Source organism: Alligator sinensis, unplaced genomic scaffold (assembly GCF_000455745.1).
Source record: "Alligator sinensis unplaced genomic scaffold, ASM45574v1 scaffold147_1, whole genome shotgun sequence".
NCBI classification, from domain to species: Eukaryota; Metazoa; Chordata; order Crocodylia; family Alligatoridae; genus Alligator; species Alligator sinensis.
This window is the reverse complement of record NW_005841847.1, coordinates 3563877-3588695: the sequence shown is the minus strand read 5'-3', so window position 1 is coordinate 3588695 and position 24819 is coordinate 3563877. Positions and strand designations below refer to the sequence as shown.

The window sequence follows — 24819 nt, the reverse complement described above, 5'->3', positions numbered from 1 at the left end:
AGTCTGTATACAGCCTTTGCTATAAAATATGGATGAAGAAAACAAAAAACTTATCTGCCACAATCTTCAGCATGTATTTTTTAAATACTGTTAATTGTTTTGATAAATGTGGAAGTAACACTTTGAGTTCTCAAAAGATATTCCCACGTTTTATTAATTTTGAAGAGAAGTCAGTTTTACAAAGGAGTTCTTATTTTCAAAATAAAATCAACAAGAAAATAAAATGCAATTTAATTTTGTCTTCGAAAGTGTGAATTACTACTTTCAATCAATGATGTTTAATAGTTTTTACCAAAGGAATAAACAGCCCCTGATTAAATTTAAACCACATATAAATTAAAATTAACTCCTAATACTATGGGGTTAAAAGTGTTTGGCTTAGCAGCGCTGGGTCCTAAATGATGATGACTCTTTCAATGATACATAGTATATAAACAGAAGTACACACCTTGGGATTCTATGATTTTGTCAAATTTATCTTGAATGAAGAATGGATTATATCATGAAATGCTACTTATTCTAATTGTTTTCTTTAGGTTAGTTTTAAAAATAATATCACATCACCATGTTATGACAGTTTTTATTTTAATAAGACCCCAAGTTTAACTAAATAAATATTTGGATAATTACCTAATGCTTAACAAGGCCCCTTTACATATTTAATTAATTCCATTTAGCAATACTTACCCAGGTCAGGAGGATGTGTTCTATATAGTAATGAATATTTGTAAGACAAAAGATGATTACTTGGTTAGTTTTATTCAATTTTCAAAATGTTTTCTCAGGGGCACTTTCTGGGAACTACTTATTAAATTTGTTAGAGGGATGCAATCTGCCTCTGTATGGCCAATTACTACAGCAGCCTGCTTTATAAGAATGACATTCAAGTAGGGGACATTTTCTGAGGAAAATGGCAAGCTGAGGCAGGAAATGTTCTTTCTGGTATCAGACAGCTGGTTTTTCATTTCTTAGCTCTGGCATTTATTTTAAGTCATATCACCAGATCAATGTCAGGTCACTTGCAGCTAAATTGGCAGCAGCAAGACGGTCATTAAAGGGATGCATTCAATAAAGAAAAATCCAATTACCTTTTGCATTAGAGAAATCAAATTCATTTTCTGGTGTTGGTCAAGGACAGTCATTGTGAAAGAGGGTGCAGTGAAGGAAGGTACCCAGCACTGTCACAATACAGATAATTTTGTTTGAATAGGATCAATATAAGATCAAAAAATTGTTTCAGATTCCAACAATGTTGGCTGGAAAAATAAGTTGAAGTTTTCCTTGTTTTATTCCTTGTTTATTGTTTTATACTAGTAATAGTATAAAAGTTTGTATATGTATATATATACACATAGTGTATGGATAATAGTTATATGTAATATATATACATGTTTATACATATATATACACATTTATACATATGATAGACTATATATACATATTATATATTATTAATATATATTCTAGTATATATAGTATATAATATCATTATATTATATACTGTATATTCTTATTATATACTATTCTATTGTATACCATAAACTATACTACTCTTCATACCTCAAAAATCCAACTAACTTCCTGGCAAACATTCCTCTATACTGTTAGACAATTTGGAAATACTCTGAAGATACTGTAGAGTTGCTATTCACTACCCAAATACTTCAGTCATTCTTGTTTTGGTGTCCAGTATAATCAAGATGAAATGGGAAGAGTGACTGCAAAAATTATTGTTTTTTTACTGACAATTTTTCCTCCAAAGTTAAATAAGTAGGTACTAAGAAAAATTGGGTACAATGACTAAATTTTAAACAATTTTTTAAATAATACATTTATAACAGAATTCCTGTATTTCATTTAATGTTCCATTAGGAAAATGATTATTTTCTAACGATATTTGGAAACTGCAACTATTACATTGTGTGGCTAAATGATTTTTTTTAAGTTAGCAAGAAGATAATCAGGTGCATGTTCAGTAAAAAAATAATACTGGCATTTCTTGTACGACCTTATGGAATCATAAACTGTCCATTTCCAAAGTTGAATAGTAATGTGAATGTACACTATAGTAACTTGCAATGCATTGCTGATACATTGCTCTTTATCATTTGGTCTATGTTGCAACACTGTCAGCCACAAATTTTATTAGAATAAAAAACTGATATCTAAAATCATAGCATCATATGCTGCAATCACACTTGGGCTAGAGACAGAAATTACATGCAAACTGGTATGTGATTGGAAACTGGTCTAAACCTGTAACAGAACAGAATTTCAGTGCTCACAGACTGATTTTTAAAAAATCCAGTTTATGATAGACCTTGATGGACATAGTATCAGATTTACTCACTTTAGGTTGGACTGGTTTACCGAATTTCTGTTCAAGATCCCCTCCCAAAACAGATGAGGTCACAGTCCTCCAGTATCCCAGGATGCTATGCAGCCCCCCCACTTTGCAGGGTTGGGGGGCTAGCCTCTGCCCCAGCTCATCTGCTCTGGCTGAGCTGTGTGGCCCCACCCCTGGCTGTCACAGAGCTAAGGCAGAAATGACTCTTCTCCCCAGCCCAGCTGGTAGCAGCATGGGGGGCAGGCAAGGCAGGGGGAAAAATGGATCCCTTCCCCAGCCCCAGCACCACCCCCGCCTCAGCCAGGGTGTGCACAGCAGGTGTAGGAAGCCCCTGTGGCAGGAGCTTTTTCCCTCCCCACAGTCTGACTTTGCTGAGCTGAGAGCACCCCAGCCCTGCCTCTTTGTCAGCCCCCCACCTTTCAACTGTGAGGGAAACAGACTCCTGTTCCAGCCCCCTCCCTTCTCCCCCCCCCAGCTGGAGTCTGCACAGCAGGTAAGAGGAAGCCCCTGAGGGAGGGGCTTTTCCCTCCCCAGTCCAGCTCCACTGAGCCCTCCCCACAGTCTGACTTTGCTGAGCTGAGAGCACCCCAGCCCTGCCTCTTTGTCAGCCCCCCACCTTTCAACTGTGAGGGAAACAGACTCCTGTTCCAGCCCCCTCCCTTCTCCCCCCCCCAGCTGGAGTCTGCACAGCAGGTAAGAGGAAGCCCCTGAGGGAGGGGCTTTTCCCTCCCCAGTCCAGCTCCACTGAGCTACGAGCAACAGCAGGTGGGGGAGCAAAGCCCCCCACCTCAGGGGCTTTCCCTCACCACTTGCTGTGCCGCCCCTGGCTGGGGGGTGGTGGCAATATGAATGGAGGGGTGTTCCCCTCCCCTCCGCAGCTGAAAGGTGGAGAGCTGGTGAGGGGCCAGGACAGAGGTTATAGCAGCCTGGTGGAGCTGGGAGGCATGCAGAAACACCTCTCACCTGCACTAGCCAAGGCCAGAAGGCATCTGCCTGCCTTGACCAACCAAAGAGCATGAAAATTAATTCCATTCATTAATGGTCCACTCTACACAACTGAGAGAAACCTGCATAGATTGGATTGATTCTGCCTCAGGCTTTTTGACTGTATTTACCCAAAAGCAGGAAACCAGCATTCACAAGTAGTATCCAGGATAAATAAACCAATGTGAATTAGATGCAGATATATATATATATAAAAGGATACTAAACATCAAATAAGTATCATTTCTCAACAAGTTTTAATGAGCTATTCTACCGCTAACCAGCCAGACTGTTAGTAGAGAGCAGATACATTGTGAGTATAAATACACTTTCCTGCTTTGATATGTTAAGATTAAAAGTGCCATAGGCAAGTAAATTATTATTTAATTACTCATTATAATTGCATCAATTTTTATCCACCATCCTCACCGCTGGTTAAACTATTTCTTTCTTTTTCTAGCAGGTACGATAGAAAGAAAAACTGTTATGCAATTTTGCTTTTTGAAAGGTTTCTTCACAATGGTTACATACTGCGCAGTGTGTGTGACTTGTACATTTTTCTAGCTCTTAATTTTTTTTTACCTAAGCAGCCCCTGGTAACAAGGCAATATGCAATGTAAGCTCCATACTAAATATAAATCCTGCCTTTTTGAGCAGTCTAATCAGTTCATTTGAGTGAGTGGGAGATGAAGGTCCCAGAAGCAAATGTCTTAATTCATAATGATCAACATAAGACTAAAACTCATGCCTTTGCAAGAGACAAATGAATATTGAGAGAATTTGAGTGAAACTCCAAACTCTGACACGAAGTACAAAGGAAAGGAGAATCCTACATGCTACTATTTGGAGAGTATCAAGGCGTGCAAGTAAAAACAAGCACCTTTCCCAACCTGTGCTATATGCACTGGGAGAGCCTTAAGAAAGTCATCCAGGAGGCATGCAAAAAATCTCTAGGTTTCTCCACAAAGAAACATAAGGACTGGTTTGATGAGAATGATAGGAAAATTCAAGCCCTCACTGGCAGAAAAAGGAGTCTGTAAAGCTTGGCAGAACAACATGAAACCCAAAGAGAAGGGTTTAGTGCATTTAGTGCTGCAGCATGGTGAAGTTTCAACACCAGATTAAAATCTGCTAATGCTGCCTTTGGACATCTCTAAAATCATGTCATCATCATTGAAAACCTCAGGACCCAAAGCAAATTGCTCATCTACCCTGTTTTATGGTGTGAAACTTGGACAACCTATTGGAAACACCTACAAGCTTTGAAATGTTGTCATAAGTGATGTCTTTGGGCAATCGTCCATATCAATTGCAAGGACAGAAGAATGAATACCAGCATTCTGGGTCAAGCAGACACTACCAATATTGAAGCCATGTTTATACAACACCAGCTGCAATGGATGGGACATGTCAGAAGAACAGGCTCCCAAAATAGTGAGTTCAGAGTGTAGGACCTAATGATCACTGCTCTAGAGGTGGCCAAAAGAAAAGATTCAAAGAAAACCTAAGGCCAATCTGAAGAAATTAAATATTATCCTGGGAGACCCAAGCACTGAATCATCCCCAATAGCACTGTGATGTACGATTAGGCATTGATCATTTTGAGCAAACTCGCTTCACCACAGAAGTTGACAGACAAGAGACAAAAGGAAAGAGCTGTGACCAAATGTCACCAGGATCTACTCCTTCCTCCCAGAAATATTTGCCACAGCCGCAGTCAAATGTGCAGAACTTGGATCAGCTTCCTCAGTCATCTGCTGACTCACAAGTTGACTTCCCTTTTACTGGAAGACTTGTCATTCTAATATTGAGGGGCTATGTGTAATGTTTACACACATCCTTCTCTGACTTTGTTATGAGAGAAAGCAACACTGAAATACTACATGATGCTCACTCCTTCTCCCTGGCTTGACTCCTCTTAGAATTCCTTCATCAAGCTCTCACCTCAGAACTTAACTTTCTAGCAAGTCACTTATAAGGTGATAATGAGCTCCCTGCCTTAGTGAGACAGAAAGATCAATCTGCTATCAGGTATCAGGGAGACACTGACTGCCTTTAGCAAACCTGGTAGCAATTGAAAACTTGACCAAGGAGAACACAGAGATGCTGTTTGAGCTTTTTTTTCTGTTTAAAAATCTTCAGAACTCTTCCTCAGAAGGAATTAAAAGTAACATTTCCCATACTATGGTCCTCAAAACATGTCGAAAGCTGGATTGGTACATAGGACAGGCTCTTTGTTTTTGTTTTTTGGCTCCTAAATTTAATTTTAGGAAAGTAATAAAGAAAGGAGATGGATCAAAAGAAAACCTTTATTTCTCTATGTGATCCACTTTGTGAAAATGTTTGCAAATCCTTGTACTAGAAAAAAACCACATTCTGCGGAGTCCTTCATTGCTTTATTTGTATCAGTCTTCAAAGTAACTTGGGAGCATACCTCCAGAATTAAATAGTCTATAGAAGATGGAGAATAGCAAGATCCAACTACCAGTCTGGAACTGGTGGACTATGCTATATGATGCACTCTGAAATCTTTACCTCTGATTAAGCAATTTAAGATCTAACAGATGACAACAGAACAATTTTTTTTTATATGAATTAAAAAAATGTTGCTCATTCTTAACAACTGTGTTAGGAAGTTATTACTCTATGATAATGCCAGGGACACTGAGTATCCAGTATTTCTGCACCTGGAAGGATAGATAACAACAGACTAACAAACATACTAATTGATGAGCTACATGATCAGCATAAGGTACGTCCAACAGTACATGACAGATGTACTGTTCAGAAATGGGGTCAATCAGCACATCTTTTCAAAATGGGTGCCAATGAAAAATGGCATTTATTCTGCTTCAGACTACAATGATCAAAAATGTCTTTGCAGATACATTCCTATTACACTGGAGCTGAGGATTTCTATATGCTTTCCCTCTAATATCACTCATTTGCATGGAATTTAGAAAGGTTTCTCTGTCAAAGGCTGCTGGGGATTTCCTTCTGACACAAAGAAGGAAGACTCTGCAGGGCTTCTGCTACTCATACATGGCTTCCACTACTGTAATATCCGAGTAACTCATAACCATCAATGTATTTACATTCACAGAACACCATTCAGTTGGGAAGTGCTAATATTCCTATTTTACATACTATTTATGCAGTCTGTCCAATGCCTGGTTCATGCAAGATAAACTTAGTCTCTGGAGCATGGAGTGAAAGCTAGATCTCCCCTCTCCCAGTTGAGCACTCTAACCACTAAACAGTTATGTTCCTTCTCTTTGGCCCAATAAATTTTGAATTCTTTTTTTGCAAGTGGAGATGTCTTCGAACAGGAAGATTTCAGAGTAACCCAAACCAAAGAATTTGTGCTTGGTGATGAGGATATTGTCTTCAGAGATGAGAGATTTTGATTAGAATCTCATCAAGCTAATAATAAAAATGAACCCAGGTCTCCCCTGCACACATTGGGTACATGCACTAGCCACTAACCTACCACCACCTTTGTTTTTGACTGAAATTGCCTATGATAGCTACAGCTTGTGTGAAGCTCAATCCTTTCAGTGTACATTAGACATGTTCAGAGCATACCTATTGAATTAGGTCACTGAGAAGAGATAGGTAGAAAAAGGCCTCCTTTGAAGGTCCTAACTAGACTTAGGTAGCATTTGTATATTAAACTGCTATGTCCTGTGAAGATGGTAATAGTGCTGGCTATTCCCAGATGCAAAATTTTAGATACGTAGGGAACTGTGTGGACAAATCCCTTTATTGCTTAAAGGGATAGAGAGGGTTTGAAGATTACACTCTTAGTCTTAGATACCTAAATGACTTGCCCAGGGTGATACAGGATTCATAGATGTAGGGTCAGAGGGGAACTGAGCAGATCATCTAGTCTGAACCCCTGCCCTGGGCAAGAATGAATACTGGGCTCAGATGACCCCTACTAAGTTTAAGCTCAAATGACCCCAGCTAGGTAGTTATCAAGCCTCCTTTTAAAGACTGATAAGGTAGGAGTCAGCACCACTTCCCTTGAAAGCTGGTTCCAGATCCTGGCCGCCCTGACTGTGAAGTAGTGCCTCCTGATTTCAAGCCTGAACCTACTCTCAATCAACTTGTGGCTGTTATTCCTTGTTATTCCGGGAGGTGCTCAGGGTATGTTTATTGTAGAAGACTAACCTATCTATCCAGGCATATATTTGTACTGTGACAACCATCATGGCATAGAGGTACCAAATGGAAGAACTGGTCCCTGGGGGGAGGCTCCTACACCTTCAGCTCAAAAGTTTAGTACCATCTCCTTTTCCAGTCTTTCAGTAATTCTCTCTTGTAAGGGTACATAGAGCGGTGAACTACAGTAGATGGGGAAAAGCCAATGGCAGACAACTTTTTGCTAGTGATTTACTATTGTTTTTTAACATAGTCATCTATTCATATTATGATATCCTTAAAGACAGGATCAGAGTTGAGCCAGTAAACCCTCAGTGGAACTTTTTAAGTGTTCTTCACATTTTTGTGTAGTAGGCTTATAATTTGAACCACTGACACCATGAGCTCTAAATTTCTTTTTGGAGAGTGGCTGCTTCTTGGGTGGATAAAGTTAAAACACCTATAAAATAATTTAGCAAAAGTTGCCACACAATTATGTTCACAAATCTTAACTGCTCATTCCTAACTAGATGTGAGACTGTGCTACTTAAGAGAAGTCCAACCCATCTATTGGCACCCATTGTTTTGACATCACAATGCAAGCAGACTTCTATAGGAAAAGAAGAAAAGACTTGTGACATTAACAGAAAGTAATTTTTCAATTTGGTTTATTGTAGTCGTCCCCCCCCACCAAATCTTTCTTTCCTCCATACCTCTTATCTTGTCTGGAAAGTTGCAAAAGTATTCTGATGTAGATAAAGCAGGTAAAGGATGACAGGGTGTTGGGGGGGGGGGGGGGTTACCACTTGTTTCCTAAGACAGATATTCATATCATGTTTTCCTGAGGGTGGTACTAATATCATGTAAGAGTATTTCTACTTTCTAGAAGCAAATAACTCACAATAATTTTCTCTGTCATATGCAAGATAGCCCAAGTCATATAAATTTTATCTCGATTACTCTGTTGCCTTGTGCTTTAACAACAATACTATCATGGATTTACTATGCTATTAAAACTAAGTACAGACAGCACCATAAGTTCATCTGTCAGAAATCCCTATTGGAGTGTGCTCTGAAAGGAACCTAGTTGATGGAAATTCTGGCACCAAATTCAAATAAACTAAGGACCAGATTCCAAGTTGAGGAACAGCACAAGGGAATTCTCCAGTGGCATATAACATGGAGTCTGGCTAGAGCAAAATGACTATGGATCAAATTTACTTTCCCACTGTGTCTTGGCACTGGCATTGAACAGGCCCAGAACCACAGGAGAGTACAAAATGGAATTTACACTACAGCATTTTTGCACTTCCTTTTCTTGTTCCTCATCTGTGCAATATGCTCGTAAGACATAGCTAAGGACCCAGAGATATATATTTCCATTCTTAATATGAACAAGGGTTTAACAGAAATGTAGATACTCTGTGACTAAAAAGAGTAGTTAGGTTTGGGCAGACCCACAAAGTGAGCAGCAAAATGAAAACTGTTAACAAAAATAAAGTAAAATAAACTGCAAATAATTATGTAACACATTTTACAATCTTTCCCAAGTCTCTTTTCAATATTGCCTTTAGCATACAAGCAAGATTATGCAACAAAAATGGATTTTTTTTTGCCAAATATCCTTTAAAATATGTATGTGTAACATAAATATTAGTTTTAATTGCTCATGTGTATGGAAGTTACAATGTCAGTAAAGCAGCAAAATCCTAACGCTTATGAAATACCCTAGGTTAATCAATATCTTATTGCAATTGCAAGGAATGCTCTTGGAGAACAAGGAAGGCCACTATATAATAGATGAAATCCTCAGTAAGCCAATTCCATTTTTTTAAAGTTACTCTAATATCTTACTTCTAGAATAGTGATGCTATATAAAAAGTAAACTTCCACTGCTACAATTGTTCTTGCTTATTGAACATATACAATAATCTCTAGATGCTCAGTCACACACATTTTAAAGGTTCATGTTTTCAAGCTTTTCTCTGCAAACATGACATCTAACTTATTCTTTATTAGACAAATGGAAGCTCGGATTTTCAATCACATGACTTGAGAAGCCAGTTGTGTTACCAGATTTGCCCCTCACTTTGGGGTGTGATCATTTATTAGGGATACGTTTCTAGGGTTTTGGTAATTCTATCAACGTGCTGCTTGTGTTTCTACACGGAGCTGTATATCTCCTTTCTGCAAGTCCTCACCCCCAATGGAGCCATCTTGCAGGACTCAGTTTCAATGGGGCTGGGTTCCTCCAGTCACCAAATCAGTCATACACACAAATTAATGTGACACGCCTGACCTGGGCGGGTTGATCAGCATGGACAGGCTGACACCCTCCTATGCCAAGAATCAGTTCAGAGCAACAATAAACTGCAGTCAGACACAAGCACACAGGTAAACAGAATCCCTCTGAATCCAGCTGGGTGTCCAGCCGACTCCCTCATGGGCCAGCATTCAGTTCATAAGAGCACGTCTGAGTCAAACTGGGTCAATCAGCCTGTACAAGCTGATCCCCTTATGTGTTTCAAACTCAGCACGTCCCAATCTTCAGCCTCTTGATGAGCAGACCCCACAGTATTTTTGGGCTTCACAGGGATCTTTAGCTTAGGTAAAAGAAGCGTTGCTGCAGAGCACGTGAGGAAGGAGAAGTAGAGAAGGAAAAATGTACTCAGATACTACCAGTTTGACTATAAAAGTTATTTATTGCTAAGTAATATATATATGGTACTAGTAGTAATAGACATGCAAAGGAAAAACAAACACAAACAATTACAATACTACCCTGGTTTCACTAAGTATTTGGGGAAACTTAGCTCAAGCTTAACTGATACAGTTCAGGTTCAGAAGTATATGCCTAGAAAGAAGACAGAGAACACTGGGATCTCACCTAGTCCACTTTTTTTTTTTTTTTTTTTACGGATTTTTATACCCTCAGTTCAGCTTCTTCAAAGCATTTTCCATAGTGTAAATCATTGTCTTTTCTCTTGACAATGGGTTATCTGGTTTGGAACATCTCAAGAAAATGATTGATAATCAGAAAACACATAAGGTTAAGGAGTAACCAGACACTTGGGAGCCAGCTTGAAATTCCTATGGATAGCAGATATTGATGGGATCTCTCATGGTTTTGTCAGAAACAATAGATAGCTTGCAGCATCAGGGTTTTGGATTTTTACTTGTTGTGCACAAGCCTCAGCTAACATGACTTTTCCACATCTTACTATAGTCCTTTAACAGACTTAAGGCAATTATTGGAGTGTTCATAACCTTTGGGCAGGAGGACTTCCACCAGTCATCCCGGGAAAAGTATGACAATGCTTGTGGTCAGGGCTCCAATGGGCTGGATGCTGCGATGAACCCTTTACCATTGTTCAACTGTTGCCCATACCCCTCTGGCTTGGTCTCTTGCCTCAGCATTCCCTAACTCGGCAACCAAGTTTAAATAAACCTCTCATAGTAAGACCGGGGAATGTACGGACTGGGATGCCTATTAAAAACTTAGAGGGGTGTGGGTGTGTGTAAGTAAGTAAATGTGGGTTGATTAGCATTTGGAGCACAGATTCCTCATCATGCAGTACTCCCCTGCTTTTCTGATCCCAGAATTCACTGCAGTCTCTGCTTTAGGCATTCTGTTCTCCATCTCCCATGTAAATGAATGGTCATCTGGTTCCATCTTGGATGCAAATGAGACCTAGGGCAGTTGTTTCACTCTTGTCACCCTTATCTGGAGGGTTTTAGGTGCGTCTCCCACTGCATCTTAAAATCAGTTTTGTTTAGGTAGAGGAAGAGAAGCGGGGGGGAAGGGAGGGTGGAATTCTTTGCAAGTCAGACAGGCTGCTCCTATGTCAGGGTTCCCCAATAACATGGAGCTGAGAGGTAACAGTTGCATTAGGAAAGAAAACAGTTCATATTGCAAGACTCATGGTGAAGTACTGCAAGTGCTGACAACATGCCAGTAGTACAGTAGATATCCAATGAAGAGATGATGAGTATATGTTAATAGGTACAAGTAAAAAACAACTTTTTCTCCTGTAAATATAGAAAGAATGTTGTAGGAGCTTCTGGGATTATGTTTATAATTCTTACCAAAACAAACATGTTAATCAAAAATGTAAATGTTTCAGATCAAGTTGGCACATCTTTAGCCCATATAACTACCTGGGACATAACAGTCACTCTCATTGACCATGTTCTCTCCCTTCTCATTGTTTTTTTTATTCATTGTGCCCTCCCTTAAATTTTATTGTAAGCTCTTTAAGGAAGGATGGATATACATGCTAGGTAAAACCCAATACAAAGCATCCTTAATCCAGAATGGGGCTTTTGAGGAATAACAATACTAATTGTAACAGTAATAGCACAAAAACATTGTTGCAAAGCTATTCATGTTGCTGGACAAAGAACACACCTGACATAAAACCCATAAATTCAAAGGAAGAAAAAAAAAATTTAAGCCAGTTAACAATTTGAATCTTTTCTTGCTCCACCTGTAGGCACACCCCTGATCAGCAGCACAGTCACTATATAGCACAAGCCACACATTGCAACTTTAGTTCTGAATCCTCAATTCACCCTTCTCCAAACATACCTATCAAAATATATTCCCAATACTATTAATTGTGGATTCTATGTATATTAGTGGTGTTTTATTAGAAGGAGACAGTTTGTTAAAGGGCATTAAGTAATGCTGGCTCCTCTAGGCACATAGAAATTCAAACGGAATAAAGATACATATTTAATCTACATGAATTTATGCTACATTTTAAAACATAATCCTAGCTATATTGTTGCTATGGAGCCTTCTATAATAAAACACACCTATTTTCATGTTGTATTTTCATTTGAAATTGGACAGCGTCTATGTAATTGCTGAATCAGTGACTTCTCAGGGCTTCACACTATCTATTGCTACTTTACGAGAGTCTATCCCATGGGGAATGGGAATAGGGACTACTAAGTAACACCATTTGGAAAAGAGCAAACATTAGATCATTGTTACGCTGTTACTGGCCATTTGATTGACACACTTATTCTTTATCTACTGTCTACACACACAGCCATTTGCACTCAACTAATGGTCACTCATTAAAATGCATGTTTGGCTTATACATATTCATAAGCATCCCGTAATACCAAGCAATAAGCCCTTTAAGAAAACAAATAGGAGAAGATATGAACATCAAGACAGATCATCTTCCCACAGAAGAGCAAAGTTGCCTTTTGTAACAGTGAAGATGCTACAAGTTAAAAAAAAAATGCTGAACTATTAAACATGGTCTAATATAGAGATTTATATCATATGTTTTGAACAATAATTTTCAAACAATTATTACTTCCTTTATGGACAGATCTCAAGTCTAAGACATATCATACGCACAGCCTATATAATACAATCTTTGCTCTACAGCTGGGCTTTGTCATCTCAGCTTACTTGATTAAGCATTTTAATTAGTGCTTTCCAAAGGACTGTGTATCTTCTGTTGAAAAATCATGCTATTTCGTTGAAAAGCAGTTCCCTCCAACATTTGATCTCGGCATCCCTGTTTCCCAGCCAGACGTTCTTAAGGGTTTAGAATCAATGTTTTAAACTCTGTGGCCACCTCTACACAAGTGGCAGACTGCACAGTCATTTAGTATTTGCTTAAGCAAGTAATTAGGGCCGCGCAAAGCTTCAGTCCCCGATTCAATTCAGCGGAGATTTGGCCCGATTTGGTGGCCGAATCTCTGAATCTGAATCGAATCAGAGGACCCTTTAATCTCTCTGAGTTGAATCAGAACTCTCCGAATTGATTTGGAGACTCGGACATAGACACAACTTTAAATGTTTTTTCTACATACCTCTAGGTAGCAAGCAGCTCATAAATGCTGTGATGCTGGGGTGGATGGAGCGTCCCACAAGAGCACGGGGGGGGGGAAGGGGGGCTCCCCAGTGCGCTTGGCAGCAGGCCCATAAGTGGACTAGAAGCACTTTCAGTCCACTTCCTGGTCTGATGGGGAGCACATGGGGACCCCCCATTCCCCTTTTGGCTCAGCAACTGGTGCCTCCTCAGTCAGGGGGGGCAAACAGGGTTCCCCCCCCCCCCAAGGCTGATCACTGAGCCAGGGGGCATAGGGGAGGCCCCCCAGTGTGCTCCATGGTGAACCCATTAGTGGAACGGAAGTACTTCCATTCCATTTCCGGGTTCACTGCCGAGCACGTTGGGGGTGCCCCTGCACTCTTGTGGGATCCTCCGTGCGCCCCAGCATCACAGCATTGACACCTCAAGGTATATAGAAAAAACATTTAAAACCGTGTCTATAGCTGAAGCAGCATTGAATCTTCAGATTCAGCCAAACTGAAAAACAGGGATAGTGATCCAAATCAACGAATCGAATCACTGTCCCCTGATTTGGGCTGAATCAGGATTGAATGAGGTCTGCTTCGCACACCCCAGAAGTAACCAACATTACTGTGCACTACCATTGCTGCATGTTTTTTTTCTGATGCTACTGTGCAGTAGGTCATTGCTACTGTGAAGTATTGTTTCTGCACAGTTAGTGTCCAGCAGTGCCAGTGCATGGTATCAATGAGCTACTATGCATTAGCTCATTGGTACTGCACAGCAGTCTCTCACATAGACATGCCCAAGCCTATCCTTATTTAAAAAAAAAACAAAAAACAACAAAATAATAATAAATACTCTTCAATCATTTTTAAGTCCTGTACTAATGATGTTGGTAAATAGCTTCTGGTGATACTGGTAAGCAGTTTACATTTACCATAATACTTTGGAGAATAGCAGTACTTGACTTCTTTTTTTTGCCTGCCTTACCCTTTCCTCCAACACCCATGAAAAGTGATTTTTAAGTGTTGTTTATTTTCCGTAACTTAATTTTGCCAATCCTTTCTTTCCACCCAATTGGATCTGCTATTTTATTTATTTATTTAGATTATGCAAATATTACTTTTCCCCCAGTGTTTTGATGAAACATTTATACCTGTAGATAGTAAATACTTCTGATTTCATCTTACATGCTGTAGCCAATCCAAACATAGTTGTATTTCATTTACCCCGTCTCATGCTTATGCCGATTATAGGTTGTTAAAATAACTCAGGAATTTTACAGTTCATCTTCTCTGACTACAGCATTTGACTAAATTTAAGCTCTAGAAGTCAGGGGGTGAGTCAATGGTGAGGTTTTATTCACCAAGGCGCCCCCAGGGGTTACAAGAAATAATGGCCACAAGCTAGCAGAGAGCAGATTTAGACTAGACATTAGGAAGACCTTCTTCACAGTTCGAGTGGCCAAGGTCTGGAACGGGCTCCCAAGGGAGGTGGTGCTCTCCCCTACCCTGGGGGTCTTCAAGAGGAGGTTGGATATGCATCTAGCTGGGGTCATCTAGACCCAGCACTCTTCCCTGCCTATGCAGGGGGTCAGACTCGATGATCTATTGAGGTCCCTTCCGACCCTAACATCTATGAACCTTACATTTCTAGCACAAGAGAAGTATAAACTACCCTAACTAAAAGATTTTAGGCACCAGAAAATGCACCAGCATTCCACCACTTTCTGAAATAGTCTCATTAATATCAATGGTTTTGTAAAAACCAGGCCATATGCTCACAGAGGCTAGGTAAGTAGTCATTGGGGGGTTTTTTCATTGCTAAAAATAGCATATTGTTGTATTTTTTCTGGTATAACAACAGGTAAGCACATGTGCCAAACATTTACCTAGAAGGAGCTCAGTCTTCTTGCTTTTCTCTTGTGTGCATCTCTAAGACAACCTTCTGCAAAATCATGTTCCAAAGCCTTTCATAGTCCCTGGGTGTTGGTCAGCTCATAGGACTTATTCAAATAAACAGCAAACAAAATGTGTCCCTTTTCCCCCAACACACACAGAGAAATGCCCCAGATATACCTTGCATGACTTTGCTGGCCTTCTCTCCTGCTTGCCATCAGATACATAACCTGCAGAATAATGGAGCTGGTATCAACATCCTACATAACATGCTGGCCAACATGGGAAGAAACAGTATTCTCTCTGATTTTTCAATATCACCCAAGAGTTTCAGGTATGATATGAATCGTTAGTCAATGTAGACATCTATATAGACAGCCCCCCAGCTACAAAAATACACTCTTAATGTTCGGAAGATCAAGGTAGCCAGTGAGACTTATCTATACCTGCAGAGCCCCAGCCCAGAACTGTGCAGGACATTAACCCCCAATAAGACATAGAAAAAGCCTATCCAATCTAAGGCCACATACAGACATTCACTTTCCCCTGATGAAGTCACTGCTCTCCCAGGAGAAGCCATAAGTGTACAGATGTTTAGGATTTCTCTCACAGCAGAAATGGCTGCTCCAGGAGAAAAGCAACATGGGAACAACCAGGGTTAAAATTGCTCTTGGGTGAATGTCTGTACATGTTCTCTTCCAAAATAAGTCTCAGCACAGTCCTCTAGCATCCCAGAGTGCTTTTGCTCCTGCTCCCCCACCCCCAAGGAGACAGTGTACCACTGACTGGATTATACTACTCCAGTCAAGCAGGGAACAAAACATACCTGATTCACAATCCCACATTGTGTTCCACGGAGACACAGGCTGATTGAGCAGTCTGGGTCAGACAATCAGGGCTGCCCTATATACTGCTGCCATTCTGTCTCTGGGCAGATTGCGGGAACTTGAAGATCATATTGAGATGTGTGGACAAACAAGTACCCCCCCACCCCAGCTGTGCAGTATCAGCACTCTATGCTTTTCAAGGGTTCAGCATTCAAAAGTCTGTTCAGGCATCTCAGCAAATTCTCCACAAGCAAAACTGAGAGAATTCTCCCAAAGCATTTGGGTATGTGTACACAGTCTAAAGCAACAGGGCCCTTCCAGCATCCTAGCTTGAGAAAGATGAAATAGAGAAGAGCCACCTAGAGAGAGTCAGGCAACTGTAGGAGGGACCTCTGGACCAGGGTTGCCAATCATCAGTAAAAAAAAGAAAAAAGCAAAACAAAAACACACACACCAAAACAGGCTAAAAAGGGCTGTAAATGAAGTCCATAAAAAAATCTTTAGGTCTTAGTAAAAAAAAAAATTAAAGCCACTACAGCTTGATCCAAGCTCTGACAGAGAGCAAAGTACCACCTGGTGTCCAAGCTGGAGCAAAGCTCCAGCCATGTGCTGCTGTCACTGTATCCCAGACAGCCTGTAGGTCAGCTGGGTTGTAGCTAGTATTGTTTGTGGGGGAGAGGAGGGAAATGTTTATGCTAGGATGGAGGGGGAAGGAGCAGGGCAAATGGAGGTAAGGCTGGAGGTGCAAGGTACATAGAATCATAGGAAGTGGGGCTGGAAGAGACCTCTGGAGGTCATCTAGTCTACCCCCTGCTCAAAGCAGGACCATCCCCAACTAGATCATTTCAGCCAAAGCTTTGACTAGCTGGGTTTTGAAAGCCTCCAGTGATGGAGCTTCTACCACCTCTGAGTAACCTGTTCCAGTGTTTTACTACCCTTCTAGTGAGAAACGTATTCCTAATATCTAACCTAAACTTCCCTTGCTGCAACTTGAGACCATTGCTCCTTGTTCTGTCATTTCTCACTACTGAGAACAGTTTAGTTCCATCCTCTTTCAACCCCACCTTCAGGTAGTTAAAGGCTGCTATTAAGTCCTGTTCTAGTTTCCTCTTCACTAAACTAAATAAGCCCAGTTCTCTCCGTCTTTCCTAATAAATCATGTGCCCCAGCCCCCTCACCATTTTTGTCGGCCTCTGCTGGACTCTCCAATTTGTCCACTTCCTTTCTGTAGTGGGGGGCCCCTAAACTGAACACAGTACTCCAGATGGGGCCTCACCAGTGCTGAATAGAGGGAAAGAATCATTTTCCTTGACCTATTAGTAACACACCCACAAATGCAGCCCAGTATGCTGTTAGCCTTCTTGGCAACAAGGGCACTCTGCTGGCTCATATTCAGCTTACTGTCCACTATAACTCCCAGGTCCTTTTCTGCAGAGTTACTGCCCAGCCAGTCAGGCCCCAGCCTGTACTGGTGCATGGGATTGTTCTGTCCTAAGTGCAGGACTTTGCGTATGTCCTTGTTGAATCTCATGGAGATTCCTTTTGCACAAATCCTTCAATTTGTCTAGGTCACTCTGAATCCTATCTACTACTTCCCCCAGCTTGGTGTCACCTGTAAACTTGCTGAGGATGCACATATTAGAGGACTTGGCATAAGTGCTTCCATCTTGCACACATTCTTCAGGCTTGCAAGGCCAGCATGTTTTTTGCTGATCTAAATTAGGAAAGCACTGATTTAGGTGTTTGAATAGTCACACAAACAAGGCAATTGAAATCCATTACCTTAAGGAATAGCAATTATTGTTAAGAGTAGAAACATAACTGATAACCTCCAAAGCCATCCTACTTAAAACAGTTGTTAAGCATTTGTCATAAATTCTTCACTTTGTTGGAGGAGGGGGTCTTTATGACCAACCCCTTTCATTACTGTATACGCAATTAGATTGTATGCAAAATGCATGCCATTAGTGATTGTAAACCTGGAGCAAGTGGGAAATTACTGACATAAGTTGCTGGAAGAACTGAGTAAGAGCTCAGAGTTCCTGGGGTCCAGCCCACACCCATCCTCCCAGCCATGACTATGGATTAAGTTAAATACCAAATTCAGCTCAAAATGGCTAAAATTGTGTGGTCCTGGGTTTAGTTTGAAGCAATTTTAGTGAAGGTGAAGTACGAGCTTTTTCTGCAAAAATCAAAGGTAAGTATTCACCAAAAGTGTCCCTAGATATATTGAACAATTTCTATTGAATATATATTTTTTAATTTAAAACAAACAAAAAACCTCTTTTTAAAAAGACCCTGATTAGCCAGGAATAGTGCAACATTTTCTAGGAAAATAAGAAAGAAAAGAAAAAAAAAAAAAAAAAGTGTCATTCTAGAGATGACTAAGGCAGAAGGATTCTAGAAAGGAAGCATTTCCTAAAGGAAAGAGGGAGGAGAGGAATGTGATTTGAGAGAGAGAGAGAGAGAGAGAGAGAGAGAGAGAGAGAGAGGTTGAGATGTGTCCAGAAAATGGACTAATTTGTATGTAGCTCCATAAGAATATTAGGAATAAAGCTATTTCTCATACATGGTTCAGAAAAAACTGAATACTAGCAAGTAATTGGTTTAGTAAGAAGCAAAAGTACCCCTTGGCTAGAGAAAGGCATTTCTGTACCTATGTTAGGTACCTATGGGGTTGTGTTTTTACAAACAAAACAATTCTCTGGACTTTGGCAAAAATCTAAGTGCCCGTTTCCAAGAAATATTTCTTATCTTCAATTGAATGGAGACAGTGCTACCACCATAAGGCTTTTATACAATTAACTAGTGCGGGGGTAGCTAACCTGTGGTATGGCAAGCAGTAGATTGATTGTGGAAAGAGCATGCAGCACAGTGGTAGATTCTGCACCCTGCACTAAGCACAGCAAGAGATTGGGTAGGGAGTACAAGGCAGGGAGCAGAAAGCAGTGCAGCAGATCAAACAGGAAGGGGATTAGAATATCATTTTGGAAGAGTAAGGGGCTTAAATTTGTGGAACATCTGACAAAAAGATTGGGCCCCATTCACCTAGTAGACAAAGCACTCTGCCAGGCAGTAGGAAATCCAAGGTCAAAAACCCTTACCAGCTTGAGGAAGTTCAAATCCACATCTCCATCTCTCAGGGAAGTGCCTTAGAATATCAAGTAGTAGACATACTGTATGTACATTTACTCTGTGAAATGTCCTAAAGGTATCTTAAAAACCCTGAGGTAGGTAAAGAACCAAGAGACCTGGCTAAAATCCTTGTAAAAAAGGAGGCAATAGTGGAAACCGTAGCAGTATTCCCAGGGAGAAAATAAGGCAATCAGCCAGTTACCCAAAAGGCTTATACAGTAATGCAATAAACATGGAGAATAAGCAGGAAGAACTGGAGTTCCTACCACACACACAGAATTATGATATAATTAGATTAGTGGGGACACATTGGATAGTTCATAAGACCAGAGTCCTGTCTTGGATGGATATAACTTATTCAGGCAGGACAGACGGGGGGAAAAAGAGAGGAGATAGTGGTGCTCTGCTCCTTTTAAAAGCAGGTGTGCATGTTCTCAGGTTCAGTATGAAGGTGACAGTTATGCCTGTTGAAAGTCTCTGGGTAAAAAAGTCAGAGGAGAGAGCAGTAAGGGGGTATCTGATATAGGCCACAAAACCAAGAGAGGTGGACTAGACCATCTTCAGATGACTAGTAGAGGTTTCTAAATCACAGGATGTAGTTCTTATAGTGGACTTTAATTATAAAATAGAGTGATGTTGTAGACATGGTCCAGAAGTTATGCGAGAGGCAAAGATTTCTTAGGATGATATATCTTTTATTGGACTAACTATGTAGTTGGGATAAAGTTAGGTTTTGAATGCAAGATCTTCTTTGTCAGGTTTCTGATCACAGAAAGCCAGGCTCAGTCTGGTAAAAAACAAACAAAAAAACACAAACAAACAAACACAACACACACAACCAACAGCAGATGGGAGAGGCTGAGAGGAATTCTCAGGGGTAGCAGACAAAATTAACAGAAGATATTCAGGCCTATCAAAAGGGAGGACAAATTTCCACATGGAAAGAATTCAGGAGTTGAATAAAATATGATGTGCCACAAAACCAGTATCAATGTTTAGTCCTTTGTTCTTAGTATCCGGCCAGCTTATGAATTTTTGTTCCCAAGTTCACCTTCCAAAAGGCACTTTGTAGATTTCCCTTGAGCATGAAGATAGCAAGGTCAGAGAGGGAGTGGTTGTTCTGTGAGAAATGTGCTGTTAATGGTGTGCATATGTCTCTGTCCTTTATGTTTTTTTCTGTGAGACTTCATTCTGGTGCATAGTTTTGTTTAGTTTTACCCATAGTTATCACAAGGGCACTTGGTGCATTGGACTGGGTATATCACATTTTTGGAAAGACATGCACAGGAACCATGGATCCCAATTCTTTTGGTGTTTTTTTTGTTTGTTTGTTTTTTAAAATAGGAAATGTTGAAAGCAGTGGCAGTGGAAGTGGAAGTGTTCTGACCAGTTAGGCATTTCTTGCCAAGGCAAGCCAGTGTTCCACCTGAGGTCTGTTGGGCAGTGGCAGGTTTGCTTCTGATGAAGAGCTGGGCAAAGTTACGGAGCTATTTGAAACCTAGGAGTGGAGGAGCAAGGAAACTCTCTCAAGGTCTGCTTTTTGTCAAGTACAGACTATAGTTGTTTGGTCTTTCTTCAGATCAGTTCCAGTGTGGGGAAAGAAGGGAAATCTGAGGGAAAAGGAGTCAAGATACAGCCAGCTCTCCTAAAGGAGGCCATATTAAGGTGCAAAGGCAAGCTGTCCTGATACAGTGGAAGAATGGGAAATTCACCAAGAGACCAGCTTGGCTAGACCATCAATGTGCTTAAACTTGCAAAGGAATCCTACAAATAGTGGGAACTTGATCATATTGCTAGGGAAGAATATAAGAGCATCACAGGCATAGTTGGGGGTGGGAATCAGAAAGACCAGGTACCATTTTGATGCAACTGGCAAGAGGCATAAGAGGGTATAAGAAGGGATTCTTAAAAAGTTTGCTGGAAATAAGAACAAAAATGTTAAGTGTAGGTCTACTAAAGTGTAGGTTACTAAATACAGTAGGCAACCTAGTTACATGAAGAGTCTGAAGTATTTAATGCCCTTTTCACCTCAGCCACCAAAAAAATAAGGCCAAGGCACCAAATCATGAGTGCAGTTGGCAGCAAAGACAAACAGTTTAGGGCAGTGGAAGAACAGGTTTGGGATTACTTAGAGAAGCTAAATGTTTTCAAGTTGGGAAGGTCTGATAGGATATGCACCCGGGTACTCAAGGAATTGGCTATGGTTATTTCAGAGCCATTATGTTCTTTGAGACCTTGTAGAGGTTGGGTAGGGTCTTACATGACTGGAAAAAGACAAAGATAGTACCCATCTTTAAGAAAAGAGGGAGGAGGATACAGAGAATTACAGTCAGTCAGGCTGATCTTGATATCTGGAAAGATTATGGGGCAAGTTCTTAAGAAAAATCTCTTTTGAAATACCTGGAAGGTTATTAGAAACAACTCATATGTATTCACAAAGAGCAAAATCATGCGTGACCCATCTGATTTCCATTATAAAAAATTGACAGGCATTGTGGATTTTGAGGGATGGGAGGTGCGGGAGCAAAAAGCAGTGGATGTGATGTACCTATATTTTAGCAAGGTATTTGACAGGGTCTCCAATTATATTCTCACTAACAAACAAAAGAAGAGTACTGTAAAATGGATACATGGGTCTGTCCTGGGTCCAGTATTTGTTAATATGATTAATGATTTGCATGATGGGATTGAGTACATGCTTAGCAAATTTGTGGATGACACCAAGTTGGGTGGAGTTGCAGAAACTCAGGAGGAAAGGGCTAGAATCCAGAATGACCTGAATCAACTGGAAAAGTCATCCCAAATCAGTAGCTGAAACTCAGCAAGGATAAGTGCAAAGTCCTGCATTTGGGACAAAACAGTCATGCACACAAATACAGACTGGGGAATGTTTGGCTAAGATGCAGAACTACAGAGAAGAATCTGAGGGGTTACAGTGGGCCAGATGCTATATATTAGCCAACAGTGTGCTCTTGTTGCAGAAAAGGCAACAGCCTACTGCTTTGTATTAACAGGAGAGCATCTTGCAGATCAAGGTAAGTGATCTTTCTGTTCTATTCATCCTTGGTGAGCAGAGTACCATGTTCAGTTTTGGGATCCATACTTAAAGAAATATGAGGACAGATTGGAAAGAGTCTAGCAGAAAGCAACAAAAATGATCAGAGGCATGTGTAATAGGGGCTCTTACCCCATTACTAAAGAAAAGAGACATTAGTGTTTTCAAAAAGACTGTTTTGCATAGGAACTAGAAAAGGCAAGCTTAAGATACATAGATCCAGCTCCAGGAAAAGGATTGTAAACCTGGGGACTACAAACTAAGTGAAGTCTGCTATGGGCTGTAGCTGTGGAATCAGAGGCTTAAAATGGGCATGCATAAAAGAAAAGTGCTGTTGCTGCTTAGCTGTTTGTCTGAAATGGCTTCTTTGGCATCAAGGGATTTTGAGAGCTCCCAGCCCTGTGCTTGGAGAGTCACATCTTACGAATTATATTTTTAAATAACGTGCTTAAAAAAGGTAAGTGAAAGTATTAGAATCAATTACTGATATTTAGCTTTATGAACTTTATTAAATACTAAGTTGAGAAGAAATAGAAACCATTCTACACCTGCAGATTCAAGGGCTGACAAGCTAGTGCAAGTTTTTCTGCTAGACAAGCTTTTCTGGCTATGGGTTAGAATGTCTTGCCCACACAGTCATTAGTTACTAGAACATTGCCACTCCTATTGCTTGTTCCTGTAGCAGCACAGGGAGAGCATCTGCAGCCAGTATTTGTCTCCCTGATGACATGGGGAGAGGGCCCATGACCAAAGCCCCCTACCACTGAATGCTGTGGAAGCCTCATGTCTATAGGGCCATAGGTTGCCAACACCTGACCTAGTCTGACTTAAGGCACATCCGTTTTGATAGCCAGAAGTGATGTGGCTTGAATCACATTCAACCACCTTTAAACTCCCCAACCTCAATAACTCGGTACATATCTATAGCTCTTCCAACTGTGAGCAGCCTTCAGGAGGAATCTACAGCAAGGCTCAAACTCATGCCTCTGGAGTAGTAATGAGACACCTTCATTACTTCATCATTGCAACCCAAACCTGTAGATGTGCTTTGTTAAATTAGAATTTGTTAATATGTCAGCTTTTAAGTACAAGATAAGGCTTACTGTCACATCACATCAGTTACAAGAAGAGAACTAGGCAGAGGGAAGCAATCCTTTAGAAATGTGTTATGGAAAGTGAAGGGAGGAAAGACAGTAGCTGTGTGTGACACATCAGGGTCAGCACTCTTTTTTTTAAATTAATTAGGAGCTTTTATTTTGGCTTGAATGAACTTGCCTATACTGAAGTACTTGTTCCAGAGCCAATGAATTAAGATACTAAAATCTCTTATTATTTGTGAAAGCACGTTTCAAGGAATGAGTGCTATTTTGGACATTCTTTTTTCTGTGGAGTGAATTTTAGTTCCACTTTTTAAAAAGCAAGCAAACTGATGGCTAGAAAATGATATTTAGAAATTTGCTTTTAGGAATTGACTTATAGGTAAAGTAGATATGCTTTAGAACAATGGTCCAGGGCAATGGCAAGGGTTATTTGGTTTCTAAAAGCCTGTTTGTGACAAAGTTTCCTTCAAAGCCCCTGTGTCCATAGCAGGTATAAACAGACAGGGAAACATATACCAGTGTTCCCTGAAAACCCCAAAACACAAGATAAGGTGGAGCCAGATCACAGTGACCAGCTGCAGAGCCCTTGGGATTTCCAGTTTTGGTAGACAGACCAAATTAAGGCACTGGTAAATGACAAAATTAAGATGTATGCATCTTAATTGATGGGTTGAAAAACAAAGGAACATTCTGACAGAATAGAATGTGGACAGCATGGTGAACACAGGGAAACCAATCAATGGTACCCAGAGATGAAGAGTCAGAGGAGAGAAAGAATACGAAAGGAGGGATTTCAGAGCAGTAAAGGGTCCCCGAGGAGGGAATCTGAGGCCACAATGGACAGAAGGCAAACAACCAACCCATCTCCCCCCCCCCCCCCTTGGGGGGGGGGGGGGGGGTGGCAGTGGGCCTCAACCTCCAGGCTGTTGACTGCTGACATTCAAGAAGAAGCCACAGGGTGACGCTTGCATACTGGCTAAATGTACCTTCCATTTGTGAACCCTAGGACTAGTAGATATAGAATTGGGGGGTGGGGGTAATGGGGGTTATTTTGTTTGCCTTGCCCAAATTATTCTTATCTACTATTACTGTGTGTTAATAACATTTGCCTATTATCAAATGGAGAAGTCGTGGTCAGTCTGAGGGCTTGGGTCTGCCTGGGACAAGGTATCTAGGTCATAAATCCAGTGCTAAACACAAGCCCTAGTTTAATACACTTTGATTTAAATAGAAACCCTTCTACAACTGCAAATGCAAGGGTTCACAAGCTAGTGTAGCTATTGTCTATGTAACAGTAATACTGTTTGGTCCAGATCCCCAGTTACTTTAATAGCTGAAGTGCTGCAACCACTACCTTTGTATGAAACTATCAAAAGTCCTCTAGAGAATACAAGTAGTGATCATGGTGAGGGATTTCACAGAAAACTAAATCTCAGCCCAACCATTTAAATAGGCGAGACAGGCTAGTCTCCCTGTAGCCTATAGCAGCCCTTTTTAAGGGCAAATAC

General features: G+C 40.6%; 1 protein-coding gene across 3 annotated transcripts in view; it reads right to left on the bottom strand.

The window, feature by feature from the left end:
* TMEM117 (transmembrane protein 117) overlaps positions 1-24819 on the bottom strand; it is a 432755-nt gene that overhangs the window by 146965 nt on the left and 260971 nt on the right. The gene's annotated exons all lie outside the window — the stretch shown is intronic.